Raw genomic sequence first — 19,603 nt, forward strand, 5'->3', positions numbered from 1 at the left:
CTTTTGCAGGAAGAAAATTTATAACAAGAGAAGCTGGGTAGGTAGGAATTTGACCATCAGACTTCTTCTTTTTAACAATACCTTTATTTTATTTACTTTTATGTGGTGCTGAGGATCAAACCCAGGACCTTGCATGTGCAAGGCAAGTGCTCTACTGTTGAGCCACAACCCCAGCCCCATCAGATTTCTTTTAAGTGCCAATTTTATTTCATGCTAGGTATTCCACTTCCTGCTTTGTTTATGTTTCTTAGGCTTGGTGCACAGAATTTTATTTTTATAATATAGTAAACCATCAGATCAGTGAGTCCTGGGCATCTTGGATTATAGAACATTAGCCAAGAATGCCTTCCTGAGAATATATATATATATATATATATATATTTTAAGATTTTCCAATAGGTCAATTTCTATGAAGTTGTTCTTTCTTATACAAGAAAAAAATCATGCGAATAAGGTGTCCTGAAAGCTAAATGAATAATGTGTATCAGGGAGGAAAAGAAGCTTGACTATGCTCATTGTAAAGACCAACAGGTCAGGGCTGGGACTGTGGCTCAGTGATAGAGCCCTTGCCTAGTATGTGTGAGGCACTGGGTTTGATCCTCAGCACCACATTAAAAATAAGTACGTAAATAAAGATATGAAAAAGAGTTTCCAGTATTCCTACTTCTGATAAATTTTTTACTTCATGTCCCTGAGTATATCTCCTTAAGTGAAAAAGGTGTTTCTCTATTATGTCTGTGACATTCCTATAAATACTCTAATGAGCCCTAACTTAATACTACTTGATGGTACCTGTAGATATTAACAGTTTAACCTTTTGTAGTTAATATCAACTTTTGCACTTTTATCTTTTGTAATTAGTCAATAGTATAGCAAGTATCACAGCTAGGGCTACTGGTTGAGAATATATGATGGCTAGTATATTTAGTAGCTTAAATTGCTCAGGATCCCTAAGTTCTCTTTTTAACTCATTCAGAATTACCAAGAGATAATTATATAACTACACACACACGCACACACACACGCACACACACACACACAAAAAAAAAAACTTTTTGATTTTTTTCATTAATGAAAATTAAAAGATCATCTATATAATGTTGCAGTAAGAGTAAAAATTATACTGTTGTTTCAGGCCTGATGAACAAAAATGATGTAAAATCAAGGCATTATTAATCTATTTACATTATTATCCATTACATTTAATTCCACTTACTGGGAAATCTCAGAATAATCAAATTTTAAGCTATCATCTGCTGGAAGGTCTAAATTTCAGAATGAATGAATTTACTTAGGCTTTCCTAGGAGACTTAAATTTTAAGAGCCTTAAAGTTTATATATAATAAGAATTGAAACCCCCCACTATTTGTAGCTGGAATGTGCATTTTAAGGTAATACCATGAAGACTATTTGCTTGACATTTCTGTAAAGAACATAAGTACAAGAAGAAATGAAAAGCAGTGATAACGGAGGGAAATGCAGAATAGTATCATTATTCTGCTCATTTCCCACTTTCTACCTCCTGCATGCGGTCTTTAGGCAGTAAGTGCTGTCTTGAGGGTTTCTTTGCCTTTTTGTGTAAGGAGCAGGGAAATATCCTCAATTTCTATAAGACAAGGTGTTGGCATAGATGGGAGAGACAAGGTTCATTTCTGCTGTTTCTGAAACACTCTCCAGGTCTCCTGGGAAGGACTCCTGACTTCTCTGCTCTACACAGACATTTCCCCTTCAGTTAGCCACTGTCCTGTATTCGGGACCAATGCTTCAGGCAGTTGGCAGCTCATTATTATTACTGTCCAGGGCCATGAACAAGGTTAACTTATTACCAGTCAATTATCTAGACTCCATTCTTCCTCAGTACAAGTTTGATAGTGAAAAATGCAAAATGTTTCAAGCTCCTGGACCTGTAGCAGGAGCCCCGTCAGATTCCACAGGAAGTTCAGTTGGCCTGCTGTGCATGGGACAGTTCATGTCCTAGATTGTGGTGTTTGCTGTGTAATTATGTTTTATGTGAGCCTGTGGACGCATATTTTGTAATACTGACAATCACATTATTTAGTATAGGGCTGAGCATAATACCACTGCTATTTTTGTAAGAAAATGCCATAGAAAACTATTCCATCATGGTTTCTATTCCTTTACCATTAATTAGCATCTTTAAATATATTAAATAACTGATATACTTTGAAACTTTATATGTAATAAAATATGATATTTTCAGTAATAATGTAGCCATTTTCATATTTAAATTTTAGCATATTACTTTAGATGCCTGTAATTTAAATACACTTCTTATTAATATGGGAAGATCGTGAGGAAATGAATTTGGTATAATTCATAACTATTATAATGATGTTAATCATTTTGTCATTTTGGAGATGTACTGGAACAGATAAAATGCTGAATGTTTTCTTTGATGTAAGTGGGATAGGCAGAGGGAGCATGGGAGGAATAGACGAACTCTAGATAGGGCAGAGGGGTGGGAGGGGGAAGGAGGGGGCATGAGGTTAGAAATGGTGTTGGAATGTGATGTATATTATTATCCAAAGAATATGTATAAAGACACAAATTGGTGTGAATATACTTTGTATACAACCAGAGATATGAAAAATTGTGCTCTATATGTGTAATAAGAATTGAAATGCATTCTGCTGTCATATATAAATAAAAAAAAGATATTGACTCAAATATTACCTTTAGGCATTTTTTTTTCTTGTATCAGGGATTGAACTCAGGGGTGCTCAACCCCTGAGTCACATCCCCATCCCTTTTTATTTTTAATTTTGAGGCACGGTCTTGCTAAGTTGCTTAGGGCCTCACTAATTTGCTGAGGCTGGCTTTGAACTTGCGATCCTCCTGCCTCAGCCTCTGGATCCTCTGGGATTATAGATGTGCCTTACCAAACCCAGCCCTTTGAGAATTTTTTTAAAACTATATTTCTTGATGCACTGGAGATTGGATAACATACACAAATACACAATGTTCTTTTAATTTCAGTCTGATTTAACCTAGAGCAAACATCTCAATCAGATGAGAACATTTATTACATTCAGTAATTAAGGTTTATCGAGTACTTACTGTAAAACAGACACTATCTATGTATTTTTTTCTCATTCAGTTCCCAAAGCAGTCGTACCTAGAGTGTCTATTAGAAGATGATAAGCGTAGTATCTGGCATCAAACGACTAATGAAAGGTGGAGTCAGTGTTCAAACCTGGGTGTCTAAGTTACAAGGCCACACCAACCTCTGTGACCATGCTGGTCAGTAAAAGGGTGAAATAGTTCCTGACACTAATCACTTGACACCTCAGAAATAAATGTATAAACACAAATTTTAATCCATGTAGCATAGTGAAAAACTATAGAAATATTTGTACAAAATGGCATTTGAACCAGAGGAAGGAGGCAGCAGTTGTGTCTGGGTAAGTCAGATGAGCTTTGCCTCAGTGGCATCACAGGCAGAAAGGGAGAGGGGCACTGAAGGCACAGTGAGTAAGGGGTCACCAAAGAGGCGGAGACATCAGCTCATTATGGAAGTAAGTGAAGTTGGGGGTTGGGGTAGAGGTGGTGGCGGAAGCAGCACTGGAATTCAATTTGGCAATGCTTGGATTTATTCTATTGAATAACTGAATATTAAAATAGTCTGTGAGGATCAGGGAGCATAAGTTAGAGGTTAAGTGACTAAGACAGGCCTTACGACTTGCTAAGTTTTAAGCTGGGTCTACTTCTCTAGTTATTTTAATTACTTTGTCAGTATCCTTCAGAACACATTCTTTCTGTGGATTTTTGTTTCAGGTCAACAACTCCATGTGCATTTCAGCTGATGTCTCATTATTATGCTAACTGTATTTTCTTTGTTGAAACTCTATATTATAGTGTGTTACTAAATATGGCAGGGTATGATTTGGCCTTGCCGAACTTTGGGCCATTACAGTGGCTTCAGATTGAACAGGGTTATTTTGAGGTCATACACCGATGCTACAAAGAATTGAATTATTTATGACTTTAATATTCACCAGTGTTTTCAGCTCAAGATCCAATATACCACTGAATATTATCTGTCAACAAAATACTGCATCTGTTCCATTTGTTGATAACCGATAAAACAAAGCAGTTTAAATTGCTGCCTTGAACTCGAAATGGGTTGAATTTCCACCCTAAATATTTCAATAATAATACACTAAGCACTTGACACCTCAGAACTGATAAAAATATTTGCAATATCTATATATAATATTTAATATAAATAGGAATATTTGTTTCAAACTAAAACTACCAATCATAATTAATACATAAACTAAACATTTATATCAATACCTATATGTATGCATATAACTTAAAATATATTTCTATATTGACTTTTTAATTTTTGCATAATAGAGACTAATTTGGGGAATTAGGCATATTACTTAAATGCTAAGTATAAGCCCCAGCTACATTTCTGTAACAGATTAGAATCTGGCATATAAATATATGTATTTTAAATTAAAAGAGTGGCACCTCCATCTGATTTGGCACATTTTCTTTATAGTTGTTAACTTCAGTAATGTTTAAGAAAAATGAATATCAGATATTATGAGAGAAGAGGTGGAAGAAATATTTTAGAATAGTGACAAAATTCCTCCTTTTAAAAGGAATCTGAAAAAGAACTACATGGATAATTTTGTAGAATTAAACCTTGCAGATAGAAGGCATTTTAGTCTTTAATCATAATCATTTAAAAAGATTCAAACAATAGTCATTATCAAACCTTTCTGTCTGAGCATCAACCCTAAAATGGGTCTTCATTACCTCATGGTAGTTTCCTTTTATACTAATCAGACAGTACAAGGCATTTCTGGGAACAGTACTAGGAGATGGAACATCTTAAAGTAATAATTATTCTTCCCAAGGGACAATGATATATCCGGAAGTTGCAACACTGACCAAAAACTTGACATAAAATAAATCATGCATACATCCAATTATACAGCATAAAAGCAAATACTGAGGTATAGTGCAGACTAAGGGAAACAATACAAGTAAGGAGGCTAGCAAGAGTTCCTGGTGGAGAGTAGACAATCTATACATGTTAGTTTTAAGTTACTCTGGCTACCTAGCAAATACCCCAAAACTTGGTATCTTAAACAGTAATTATCACTTATTCTGTCACATGTTTCCTGTGGGTTAGGGAACCAGACAGGACACTACAAACTCTGTTTTTTTCTGCTCCAGAGTATCTGCAGCCTCAGCTGGAGAATTCAAAGACTGAAGGTTGTTTCATCTGAGGACTCATTCACTTACAGGTCAGACAGTACAGGGGGATTTTGTTGTTGTTGTGTTTGTACTGGTGGTGCTGGGGATTGAACCCAGGCCTTATGCATGCTAGTAAGCACTCTATCAACTGAGCTATCTACCCCCAGCCCTGGCAATTTTTGCTTGTGTTTGTGGGGGGCCTAACTGGGGTTGTTGACTGTAACACTGACACCTGGCCTCTCTGCCTTCTGACTTCCTCAAAACATAGTGATATTGTGGGTGGGGAAGCAGTGAGAAAGCTAGGCAGATGATGATAGATAAATAGATAAATGGATGATAGATACACAGGTGGAAAGAAAGAGAGGAGAGAGAGAGAGAGAGAGAGAGAGAGAGAGAGATACAATTACATAGAAGCTGTTTTACCTTTTGTGATCTAGGGTCAGAAATTAAGCAGTCTTATTTCTGTTACATTCTAATGGTAAAAAAGAAAATCACAAAGGTCCACAAGAAGGAAATATAAACACCACTCCTCATGGGAGGCATGTGGCACTCACACTATAAGATTATAAGATGAAATATGTATTGGTGCTGCCATCTTGGGAAAATACATTTTGTCAATCTACCCATAATTTGAAATAATAAAATTAATTTGAAATTGTAGAAAGCAAGAGGGTCTAGAGAATTTTATAACCCAAAATATTTAGGAAACTTAAACCTCTGGAGAAAAGAGTGCCAGAGAAGTAAAATAAATAAATAAATAAATAAATAAATAAATAAATAAATAAATAAATAAAACAAAAGTTTGTCAAAAAAAAAATTATCTGAGTGGGGCCATTTGACTGGCTATTACATTGTCAAGAGTTGATCACAGTTTTTCTGAATTTCAATTCTATAGTAACTTACTTCATAAATATCCTATAAAATGTGTCCAAGTTTGTTCATTGATTAGAAAAGAGTTTTGAGGAATTCAAATCTATCCATCTCCATAAAAATAATTATTACCTGTGAAAAATTTGAATTATTAAAACTAATATTTGAAGCTGGGTGCAGTGCCACACACTTGTAATCCCAATTACTAGTGAGCTGGAGACAAGGGAATTGCAAGTTTGAGGCCAGTCTGGGCAACTTAGCAAGACCCTGTCTCAAAATAAAAATTAAAAAGGGCTGGGGATATACCTCAGTGGTGGAACATCACTAGGTTCAGTCCTCTATAGTGGGCGGGGGTGGCGGGGGGACAACACCACAAAACTAATACTGGAGGAGGATGTTTCCCAGCTGGGATTTAAAAAATGTAGATATGTCTGAAAAAAAGACTGGCTTTGTGATCTCCTTGATATCTGCTTATCTAAGCTGGATGTATGGGGCAGTTTTCCTTTTCCTTAACCCTATTTCATGAAGTTTCCTGTTTGAACTGCAGGAAACCAGAAAGCTGAAGCAGAAGCAATTTCAGAAGGAATCTATGAAACCACAGAGTGAGTAGAGCTCCTTTGGTTCCCAGGTGTCCTAAGTACAATGGCAATTTGGAGAGGGACTTCATATAATTCACAAATAGAGTGAAGGAAACACATTACTGTTTGACATTTTGAGGTCATGAAAGTTTGGGGGCAGTAATAGACAATCCCTTAAGAAGAGAAACAGCATTTTCAAAGAAGTGACTATAGCAATTATAATATTTGATACTTTCCTCCTGTAGATTGTAAGCAGTGGATAGAAAGAAACAAGACGTCAGAACAAACAGAAGAGAGTGAATTGTTGCTACCTGGGTGTTATACAGCTCCTGAATAATCTTTGCAAAACTATAATGAATTATTGCCTGGGAGGGGGTCAGTGTTGGAAAGATGATGCTTAAATCCTGTAGTGAGGTTGTGAACAGTGACAATAAAATTTGAGTATACATGCTAATGAAGCCTCATTTGAACCTGCAGGCAGATAAGTTCTGTGGAAATTTGAATCACACCAATAAATTATCTAAAATTAGCATTTAGTTAGCAATGATTTTATTTAATGGTTTGAAATTTTAAAGGGTGTTTGAAAGAATTATTTGGATATCTACAATCTACTAAGAGTAAACTGTTACCCTCTTTTCCCATCATTCTGAGTCAAGCAAAAGCATTATAAAATTATTCCAATTTTCATCCTTAAAAAAAAAACATTTTTTTTTAAGCATCTATTTGAAAACATCCTTATAGGGTTTTGTTATTGTTAAAATTAGAGATCTGTAGCCTTTTCAATCTGGATGCCCTGTATAATGTAGTCTTTTTCTTTCCTATTCCCAGAATCTTCACCTCTCATGACTTCCAACCTTCCTTATGCCACCTAAAATCTGGGGCAGCTTTGAGACTTTACAAAAATCACAAAAGCATAGTTGGAGTGGTGTATGGGATTGAGTAGGTAGTGGAGGCTGGATAACATGTTATTAGCAGTTTAGGTACAAATTCCAGCTCTGCCATTGACTAGCTATACAAATTTGAGCCTTAGTTTCCTCATCTGTGAAATGGGGATTTTTAAGATTTATTGAGATTCTTAAATGTAGAATCTAGAAAAGGATGTCATGAAAGTACAAGGCAGGCCATTAGGACAGAGGAAAAGGGCCAAGGGGAGGCAAGAGAGGAGAGTAATGGTATTGGGGAGTGACATTGATTAATCTGTGTTGTAGGAATGTACAAGTGTATCATAGTGTAATATGCACTAATAAAAAAGACAGTACTTATACACAGAAGTGTATTCAATTCCAAATGAAATTGCTTCCTAATTCATGTTGCCACATTAGGTTGTCTATGAGACATTAAAGTTATACATAATATAAAAATTTTTTAGAATTGATTTTTCTTCCATAAATTATTTTTTTAGTAATAGTGCAAATGTACCATACTTAACTGTATAATCTTTGCACATTTTATGTCAAAATATTTTTGTAAATGTGGGGTGTCATCATTATGTGAACCTACTTTTAATTTTTAGTTGTGCCAGTATTACTTAAAAATCATTTATTACTAAACTGTCCTTGGTGCAAGATCAGATGCATGGAAGATTATATTATTGTTAAAATTCAGAGATCCTTAGCCTTTTCAATCTGGATGCCCTGTATAATGTCTTTTTGTGAATATATGTATACAGTCCAGTGAAGCATGGTGACACACACCTATAATCCCAGAGACTCAGGAGGCTGAAGTAGGAGAATCAACCTCAGCAACTTAGCAAGGCCTTAAGCAACTTAGTGAGAGCCTATCTTGAAATAAAAAATAAAAAGGGCTGGGGATGGGGCTCAGAGGTTAAGTGCACTTGGGTTCAATCCCTGGTACCCAAAACAAATACCCCCCTCCCCACCAAATAGTCCAAATTGATGCACATCATTTCTTTATGACAGGTTAGCAAACGCTTTCTGGCCTGAAAAAAAGTTAACATATTGTTATTGATTTGTGCATGATAAGCAAAATATTACACTTGAAAAAATTTATTACAGTGTGCCAAGTATGGACTACAAAAATTAATGTTCTGTATCTGAAGATTCTGCACCACAATCGCTGGTTTTGTTATTGACAGGTAGTCTTCAGCACCACTCATGTGCTTCCCTTTAGTACTGCAGCTTTCGGAAATATACTGAAGATATGCCTGGGCTGAGAATTCTAGGCTTGTGTGGCACACGGTGTGAGAAGACAAATGTGCAACCCTAAGTCACCTGAGAACAAATTGCTGCTCTGTTTATCTTTTATGTGGCTGTCACACAGAATTATATCATACTGTGATTATACAATGAAAAGTTATGACCAATTTTTGGACTGAAAAAACAGGGTACGATGATTATGAGGTGCAATATGATAAATAAAATGTATAAATATATGTACACTTCCAATATTAAGATACTATAAATACAAATTATGATCCCTTTAGAGTGTTATTTTAAGGATTAAATGATCAAAATGTCATATAAACATATGCTTCCATTGATGAGCACAACCAAAATTAGAAATAAGAATTCTTTACAAAAATTGTGGTATATATGTGTATTAAGAATTGTAATGCAAAACAACAACAACAAAGTACATGTATAATGGCATAAATTGGCGTGAACATACTTTATATACAGAGATATGAAAAATTGTGCCCTATATGTGTAATAAGAATTGTAATGATTTCCACTGCTGTCGTGTAGTTAAAAATTAAAAATTTTTTAAAAAGAATTCTTTTGTTACCATGAAATTAATAAGTACATTCATCTTCCCTATTAATAATGTAAATTGTAAGGAATTTGTCTTACTACTGAATTGTATTTAGCTTTCCTGACAGAGATTTTGTAGAAAAGACCACAACATTTTTGTTCAGATGACACAGTTTTTTAACCATAGTTTTATCTTTCATTTTCAGGTAACATGTCTAGGAAGCAAAAATATAATCATATTTGAAATCTTTGTTTCTAGTGTTTATATTATAATATTGACTATGTACTAAAATTCATTGTAATAAATAAGAACCTGAAGTAGAAGCGCAAAAAATAAAAGACTTAATGAGCAATATCCTGAAAGGGGCAAAGCCCTCCTGTTATTTGTAAATTACTGTTATTTGGGTTTTAGGAGAGTTATGAGCCAAATTTTTTTCTTTTTTTTTTCTTTTTCTTTAATAGTACTTGCTGGATAGAGTCAATTGCACCCAACACCTCCCTTAAACCATATTCACACGATACCCTCTGTACCAGCTGATTGGTGTCTAAATGTCTTTCTCAAAATATGGAAAATAGATGTTATTGGGTAGTTTTGAATGAAAGAAAGGATTAAAATAAACATCTTTTTAGTTTTAGGTTTTATTGAGATATTTTCAGGATAAAAGTGAATGTAAATCTGCTTTATTTCCTCTTAGTGGAGACAATTTTCACTTCTAACCCTTTTTAACAAGAATTAGCAGCAGTGACTCCTGGCAGGTGAGTCAATGTTCTCAGATTTTTAGCCTTGGAAAACAGTGAAGAGAGTTGGACTCTATAGGCAGGGTCTCAAAGCCCCCATAAATTTTTTGGCCTAAAAATACTCTACTGAAGCATAGTATGCCAGCTAATATTCTGACAGCTAGTGGGAGGGAAGGAAGGAAGGAAGAAAGAAAGGAAGGAAAGAAATCTCCATTTGTCTCCCATTTCAGAGATGGTGTTCTGGTTAAGAGGGTGGTCTACATGTTGGACAGGCTTGAATTTAAATCCCAGCTTTGTCATTTAATGGCATTGCTACCTTGAAAAGTAATTTTATATCAATAATCCCATTTCCTCATTTTTACTTAGAAAATATTTAGCATGTTCCATAGATTTTATTGTGATAATGAAGATGATGATGATATGAATATTGATATAAAGTATGGGCTAAGTAAGGGGCTGATGTTTTATTATAACTTGTCTACAGGTTGTGAAGCAAATAAATTTTAACTTAGCAATTTAGTTTTAGAATTCACCCATATCTCTCATTCTTTGTGAATTCTTCCTCCTATTGTTTACCACAGTTTTTCAATCTTTGAGCCTGTTTTCAGTTATTACACTATTTCTCATACACTTGTTCAATTTAAGAGCTTTAGGGATATTTTGTAAGATGATTCCAAGGAAACCATTAACACTAAATCTGTCCTTCATCTGTTTATAGCCCAAATCTCTCCTTGATAATTGGCATGTCTTGTCACTTTAGATTTAAAACCAGCACATTCATTTCATCTTCTTTTCCTTATCAATGATCCTACCATTCTTCCAATTTTTTGTGAATGTAACAGCTAAGTATATGTGCTTTGGAGTCAGAATGTTCTGGAATCCTGTCTCTATCATTTGTCAATTTAATGGAAAATTACTTATCAACAAGATCATGCATATATATGGTCCAAACTTTGAAGAGAATTGGAAAATAAAAGAAGTAGTCTATGAAGAAATGTAGCTATCATGCTTTTAAACCTTGAATTTCATTACTTAATTGAATACTTTAAGGGGAAAAATTAACATTAGTTGAAAAATGTGAATAATAAAGCATATTTTAATTTTCTTTCACATAGTTTCTTGTTAAACATTAGTTCAAAATTTATTCGGGTTATAAGAGTTTTATCAGTGTGCTGAAATGGCTAGGTAGCAAGCAGCAAGAAATGATAGTGTTTGAGTTCTTGGGAAGGTCTGACATAGCAGCTACATATTAGGTCAGGTGTAAATGGCAATTTTGATGAAAATTAATGACTCTAAAATATTTAGACTATGGTAATTTTGAGAAAGATGAGAAAACAACAGAACTAATCTTGCAAATTTCTACAAAACAAAATTTTTTTTTTGTACTGGGGATTGAACTCAGGGGTGCTTAACCACTGAACCACATCCCCACCCCTTTATTATATTTTATTTAGAGACAGGGTCTCACTGAGTTGCTTAGGACCTTATTAAATTGTTGAGGCTGGCATTGAACTCATAATCCTCCTGCCTCAGCCTTCTGAGCTGCTGGGATTACAGGTGTGTACTGTACAAGTGGTCATTTTCCACTTCTCTTTAAAAAAAGATCATCCTGTGCAACTTATCAGTTATGTTGTGAACACAGAATAGATATGTTCTCTGTCTTAAATAGTTTAAAGAATGAGTTCAGTGGCTGTAAGGAATATGGCAAAGTTTAGAGCTTTAACCAAATTAAATAATTAAAATATATGCAGCCTTATGATGCAAAAGCAAAAGAGGTCTGTTCCTCTTTTACAGAGTTTTGAAAGACATGTTGGGAAGTTGTTGGAAAGTGGCCGAGTGATTTTGTTTAAATAAAAGTGAATACAGGGAAATTGAAATGGATCCAGAAATTACATTAAATTGTGATAATTCATTTTATAAGTCGGTACAACTAGGTCCTTTGGGTGATTTAAAATAAAATAAATGAAAAATTTCTGATTTATATATCTTTAAAATGAAGCTATCTATGGCAGATATCTTTTGAGTCTCTGGGTAAATAAATGACTCTGTTGATAGATTGCTTTTCTTGCAGGAAACTCTCTGGCAGGTTTTGTGAAAAATGTGACCCCATCCTCTGCTACGTTGATTGAACATGTGGTGGATTCCTTATCCTTGCCATGCCGGAGAGCCTTCCCTGGAATCTCCCTTTGGAATCAAGAATGAATATTAGTCTCTCTTGGGGTGCTGGAACTGTAATGCATAAACTCTGGAGCCAGGCACATATATTGCTATGACATTTTGAGTTAAAAGTAGAGAAAGAAAGAAGATAATGTGCAAGATAATAGCTGGAAATTAGTCTAGTGACTTTCAGCTATTGATTCTGGTTCTTCTTAAGGTCCACTACGTTCCTGCTTTTGAGTTCTATGGAATACCCTGTATCCTTACACATTCTTTTTGCTGAAGTTCAGTGTTACTGAAATCAAAGAGTTTAAATGATGTCTACAGGGTACTGCACTTTCAGTTTGGTGTATCAAAACAACATTAGCACTTATTTGGAAATGCACAGTGCAAAATAAAAGGTATCTTAAGTACTTTAATGACTTACAAGAAATGATTCAGTGAAAAGGATATGTGAAACATCTAGGTCAAGCAAAGTATCAAACTAGAGAAATAGTATTTCAAATATATAATTTATGACATAACAAATTAAAATGAGAAAAACAAAATATATATAAGAAATGTTGTAGTATATTAGTAAAATGCTTAACTAGGGAAAATTTCAAATTGATATAACTACCAGTCATATTGCATACATATGCCCCCAAATTTCTTAAGACTTACAATCTTTTTTTGACATATATTGATTATGTAAGATATTGAGTACATTGTTTAAAATATTTTCCTGTAACCTTTGCCAATCATGATTAAGCTTTTACATTTTTACCTCAATCACTAGGTGATAAACTATGCAACTAGACAACATGTCTCCTGACCTTTTATTGACTTTTAACTTTAAAGCATACCTAAAATTATTTCATTAACCTTTAACTTTTAAGCATACCTATGATTATTGGTAAGCTTTCTTACTTCTAATCTAAAATTCCAGTAAAACACACTTAAAATAGTGAAAGCCTATTATTTAAAAGCCTACTATTCTGGAGTACCTCTAAAATATATCTATGTTAATTTTACATTATTTTATTTTTAATCTCCAAGGTAATTTCCTTTTTTCATGTGACTTATTCAACTGCTTTCTTAAAGAGTTTCTTTGATCCTTGGTCAAAATACACCAAGTCTTATGTCTTTGTATTTAACTAAAGGGCAGGCTCTGCACCTCAACCCATTTGACATTAATATTAACTATGTGTTTCCTATTTTCGTCATAAATTTCTGTGTAAGGCACAGAAGGATCTCTTGGTGGGGGGAATGTATGTTGCACAGGTTGTGGCTTTAGAACAGGGAGGGGGGCTTCCTGTAAATTGTTAACCATGGGATAAACATTTCTTGTTGCTCAGGCTTGAAAAATAACACTATTGTTTATATCCTGAGAGATATTTAAACACACCTTGGGGCTTGTCTTAATTGTATTCTTAGTCTCATTCTGGGAATTTTCCTGCAATCTCAGGCAATACATACTTTTATTATCGATTGATGAATGCCCTGTTATCCACATCATGAGTATCATAAACAAAACACTTAACATTTCCCAGGTTTTGGGTTTCCAGATGGTGCAACCCTGTCGCAGCATCCCCCATGCTGTGACCCTGTCAGACAGTGGGTGCAACAATGCCTTCACCACTTCATGTGAAAAAAAAATGTATTTCTGTGATGCTCAAGGTTATTAACTCTTTTCAATTTTTTATTCCAGGTATGAATCAGATTTAAGAAGCTTTTTTTTTTGTTGTATTGCGGATTGAATGGTGGGGGTGGGGGGGTGTTCTACCACTGAGCCACATCCCCAGCTGTTGTTATTTTTTATTTTGAGATAGGGTCTTGCTAAATTGCTTAGGGCTTTGCTAAGTTGCTGAGGCTGGCTTTGAACTTGTGATCCCCCTACCTCAGACTCCCAAGTTACTGGGATTACAGGTGTGCACCAATGCCCAGCTCAACTTAAAAATTTTGATGTGAAATATATTAGTATAATATATGCTTTCTTTTTATTTTGAAATATTTCAAACCTTGTGAAAAGTTGAAAAAATTTAACAAGCTCTAGGATGTGCCAATTGATTAATCCACTTTAAATATTTTGCCACATATTTCTCCTTTCCCTCATTCATAACTATATATAACTGTATATTCATATTTGTTTTGTATATTTTACATATATTAATGTTTATATATACACATATGTGCATACCTATATTTCTATAGCCAATAAGAATAGACCCAGATCTTCATCCATAAATATTTTGTCATAAAATTTCCAAGATTAAGAACAATAACATTATTACACCTAATAGTAATACTATCATCACACTATAATTGGATTATACTATCCAGTGTCCAGACCATATTCAAATTTCTGCAATTGGTCACAAATAGTTGTTTTTATTCATGTTTTTTATATCTAGGATTAAATTTGTTTTTATGTTCTCCTGCATATTTTTTTTTATTATTTATTTATTTTTTTTATTTTTCGGCGGACACAACATCTTTGTTTGTATGTGGTGCTGAGGATCGAACTTGGGCCGCACGCATGCCAGGCGAGCGCACTACCGCTTGAGCCACATCCCCAGCCCCCACAAAAAATATCTTTTTTTTTTTTTTTTTTACATTACAAGTATGATTCTTTTCTTTTTTTATTGGTTGTTCAAAACATTACAAAGCTCTTGACATATCATATTTCAAACATTAGTTTCAGTGAGTTATGAACTCCCATTTTTACCCCAAATACAGATTGCAGAATCACATCGGTTACACATACACATTTTTACATAATGCCATACTAGTAACTGTTGTATTCTGCTATCTTTCCTATCCTCTACTATCCCTCTTCCCCCATCTTCTCTTTCTATCCCATCTACTGTAATTCCTTTCTCTCCTTTTTCTTTTTTCCAATTCCAATTCTCCTCACAAACTCTTATATGTAGTTTTTTATAACAATGAGTGTCTCTTTCCATTTCCATGCTATTCCCCTTTTTTCTCCCTTTCATTCCCACCTCGTGTCTCTGTTTAATGTTAATATTTTCTTCCTGCTCTTCCTCCCTGCTCTATTCTTAGTTGCTCTCATTATATCAAAGAAGACATTTGGTATTTGTTTTTTAGGGATTGGCTAGCTTCACTAAGCATAATCTGCTCTAGTGCCATCCATTTCCCTGCAAATTCCATGATTTTGTCATTTTTTAGTGCTGCGTAATACTCCATTGTGTATAAATGCCACATTTTTAATCCATTCACCCATTGAAGGGCATCTGGGTTGGTTCCACAGTCTAGCTATTGTGAATTGTGCTGCTGTGAGCATCGATGTGGCAGTATCCCTGTAGTACGCTCTTTTAAGGTCTTCAGGGAATAGTCTCAGAAGGGCAATAGCTGGGTCAAATGGTGGTTCCATTCCCAGCTTTCCCAGGAATCTCCATACTGCTTTCCAAATTGGCTGCACCAATTTGTAGTCCCACCAGCAATGTACAAGAGTACCCTTTTCCCCACATCCTTGCCAGCACTTGTTATTGTTTGACTTCATAATGGCTGCCAATCTTACTGGAGTGAGATGGTATCTTAGGGTGGTTTTGATTTGCATTTCTCTGACTGCTAGAGATGGTGAGCATTTTTTCATGTACTTGTTGATTGATTGTATGTCCTCCTCTGAGAAGTGTCTGTTCAGGTCCTTGGCCCATTTGTTGATTGGGTTATTTGTTATCTTATTGTCTAATTTTTTGAGTTCTTTGTGTACTCTGGATATTAGGGCTCTATCTGAAGTGTGAGGAGTAAAGATTTGTTCCCAGGATGTAGGCTCCCTGTTTATCTCTCTTATTGTTTCTTTTGCTGAGAAAAAACTTTTTAGTTTGAGTAAGTCCCATTTGTTGATTCTAGTTGTCAACTCTTGCGCTATGGGTGTCCTATTGAGGAATTTGGAGCCCGACCCCACAGTATGTAGATCATAGCCAACTTTTTCTTCTATCAGACGCCGTGTCTCTGATTTAATATCAAGCTCCTTGATCCATTTTGAGTTAACTTTTGTGCATGGTGAGAGAAAGGGATTCAGTTTCATTTTGATGCAAATGGATTTCCAGTTTTCCCAGCACCATTTGTTGAAGATGCTATCCTTCCTCCATTGCATGCTTTTAGCCCCTTTATCAAATATAAGATAGTTGTAACTTTGTGGATTATTCTCTGTATCCTCTATTCTGTACCATTGGTCCACCCACCTGTTTTGGTACCAGTACCATGCTGTTTTTGTTACTATTGCTCTGTAATATAGTTTGAAATCTGGTATTGCTATACCACCTGATTCACACTTCCTGCTTAGAATTGCTTTTGCTATTCTGGGTCTTTTATTTTTCCATATAAATTTCATGATTGCTCTACCTATTTCTACAAGCAATGCCATTGGGATTTTGATTGGCATTGCATTAAACCTATAGAGAACTTTTGGTAATATCGCCATTTTGATGATGTTAGTTCTGCCTATCCATGAACAGGGTATATTTTTCCATCTTCTAAGATCTTCTTCTACTTCTCTTTTTAGAGTTCTGTAGTTTTCATTGTATAAATCTTTCACCTCTTTTGTTAGGTTGATTCCCAAGTATTTTATTTTTTTTTTTAGGATATTGTGAATGGAGTGTTTTTCCTTATTTCCGTTTCAGAAGTTTTGTCGCTGATATACAGAAATGCCTTTGATTTGTGTGTGTTAATTTTATATCCTGCCACTTTGCTGAATTCATTTATTAGTTCTAGTAGTTTTTTTGTAGACCCTTTTGGGTCTTCTAGGTATATAATCATGTCATCCGCAAATAGTGATAATTTAAGCTCTTCTTTTCCAATTTTTATGCCTTTAATTTCTTTCGTTTGTCTAATTGCTCTGGCCAGTGTTTTGAGAACTATATTGAATAGAAGTGGTGAGAGAGGGCATCCCTGTCTTGTTCCAGATTTTAGAGGGAATGCCTTCAATTTTTCTCCATTCAGAATGATGCTAGCCTGAGGCTTAGCATAGATAGCTTTTACAATGTCAAGGTAAGTTCCTGTTATCCCTAGTTTTTCTAATGTTTTGAACATAAAGGATGCTGTACTTTGTCAATGCTTTTTCTGCCTCTATCGAGATGATCATATGGTTCTTATCTTTAAGTCTATTGATATGGTGAATAACATTTATTGATTTCCGTATATTGAACCATCCTTGCATCCCAGGTATGAATCCTACTTGATCATGGTGCACAATTTTTTTTGATGTGCCTTTGTATCCGATTCGCCAGAATTATATTGAGGATTTTTGCATCTAGGTTCATCAAAGATATTGGTCTGTAGTTTTCTTTCTTTGAGGTGTCTTTGTCTAGCTTCGGAATCAATGTGATGTTGGCCTCATAGAATGAATTTGGAAAAGCTCCCTCTTTTTCTATTTCTTGGAATAACTTGAAAAGTATTGGTATTAATTCTTCTTTAAAGGTTTTGTAAAACTCCGCTGTATACCCATCCGGTCCTGGACTTTTCTTGGTTGGTAGTCTTTTGATTGCTTCTTCAATGTCATCCATTGATATTGGTCTGTTCAAATTGTGTGTGTCCTCCTGACTCAGTCTGGGCGAGTCATATGTCTTAAGGAATTTATCGATGTCTTCACTATCTTCTATTTTATTGGAATATAGGTTTTCAAAATAATTTCTAATTGTCTTCTGTATTTCTGTAGCATCTGTTGTGATATTGCCTTTTTCATCCCTTATGTTAGTAATTTGAGTTCTCTCTCTTCTTCTCTTCGTTAGCATGGCTAAGGGTCTGTCAATCTTGTTTATTTTTTCAAAGAACCAACTTTTAGTTTTGTTAATTTTTTCAATAGTTTCTTTTGTTTCAATTTTGTTGATTTCCGCTCTGATTTTAATTATTTCTTGCTTTCTACTGCATTTGCTGTTGTTTTGCTCTTCCTTTTCTAGGGCTTTGAGATGAAGTGTGAGCTCATTTATTTGTTGGTTTTTCCTTTTTTTGAGGAATGACCTCCAGGCGATGAATTTCCCTCTTAAAACTGCTTTCATTGTGTCCCATAGATTCCGATAGGTTGTGTCTGTATTTTCATTTATCTCTAAGAATTTTTTGATTTCCTCCTTTATGTCTTCTGTAACCCCTTGATCATTCAGTAACATATTGTTCATTTTCCATGTGATATTGGATTTTCCCTTCCTTCTTCTATCATTGATTTCCAGTTTCATTCCATTATGATCAGATAAAATGCATGGTATTATCTCCACCCCTTTATATTTACTGAGGGTTGCCCTATGGCATAATATATGGTCTATTTTTGAGAAGGATCCATGTGCTGCTGAGAAGAAAGTGTATCCACTTGATGATGATTGATATATTCTATATATGTCAGTTAAGTCTAGGTTATCGATTGTGATATTGAGTTCTATAGTTTCTTTATTCAATTTTTGTTTGGAGGATCTGTCCAATGGTGAGAGAGGTGTGTTGAAGTCACCCATAATTATTGTGTTGTGGTCTATTTGATTCTTGAACTTGAGGAGAATTTTTTTTATGAACTTTACAGCACCATTATTAGGTGCATAAATATTGATAATTGTTGTATCTTGTTGTTTAATGGTTCCTTTTAACAGTATATAATGTCCTTCCTTATCCCTTTGGATTAATTTAGTCTTGAAGTCGATTTTATTTGATATGAGGATGGCCACCCCTGCTTGCTTGCGAGGACCGTGTGTGTGGTATATTTTTTCCCAGCCTTTCACCTTCAGCCTGTGTATGTCTTTTCCAGTCAGGTGTGTCTCCTGGAGGCAGCATATTGTTGGATTTGTTTTTTTAATCCATGTTACCAGCCTATGTCGCTTTATTGGAGTGTTTAAACCATTAATGTTTAGAGTTACTATTGATATATGGTTTGTACTTCCAGCCATGTTTAATTATTTATCTCTCTTTTTTTCAATTTAGTTTTTTTCTCCATGATTTGCTTTCCCCCCTCCGTCTGTCTTTACTGAGGTACTTCCCACTGTTGGCTTTGGTTATTGTTTTTCATTTCTTCCTCATGGAGTGTTTTGCTCAAGATGCTTTGCAATGCTGGTTTTCTGGCTGCAAATTCTTTTAGTTTTTGTTTATCGTGAAAGATTTTTATTTCGTTGTCGTACCTGAAGCTTAATTTTGCTGGATACAGGATTCTTGGTTGGCATCCATTGTCTTTCAGTGTTTGAAATACGTTGTTCCAGGATCTTCTCGCTTTCAGCGTCTGTGTTGAAAAATCCGTTGTTAACCTTATTGGTTTACCCCTGAATGTAATCTTTCTCCTTTCTCTTGTAGCTTTTAATATTTTCTCTTCGTTCTGTATATTGGATATCTTCATAACAA

This window comes from Urocitellus parryii, chromosome 2, assembly GCF_045843805.1.
Source record: "Urocitellus parryii isolate mUroPar1 chromosome 2, mUroPar1.hap1, whole genome shotgun sequence".
Lineage (NCBI taxonomy): Eukaryota > Metazoa > Chordata > Mammalia > Rodentia > Sciuridae > Urocitellus > Urocitellus parryii.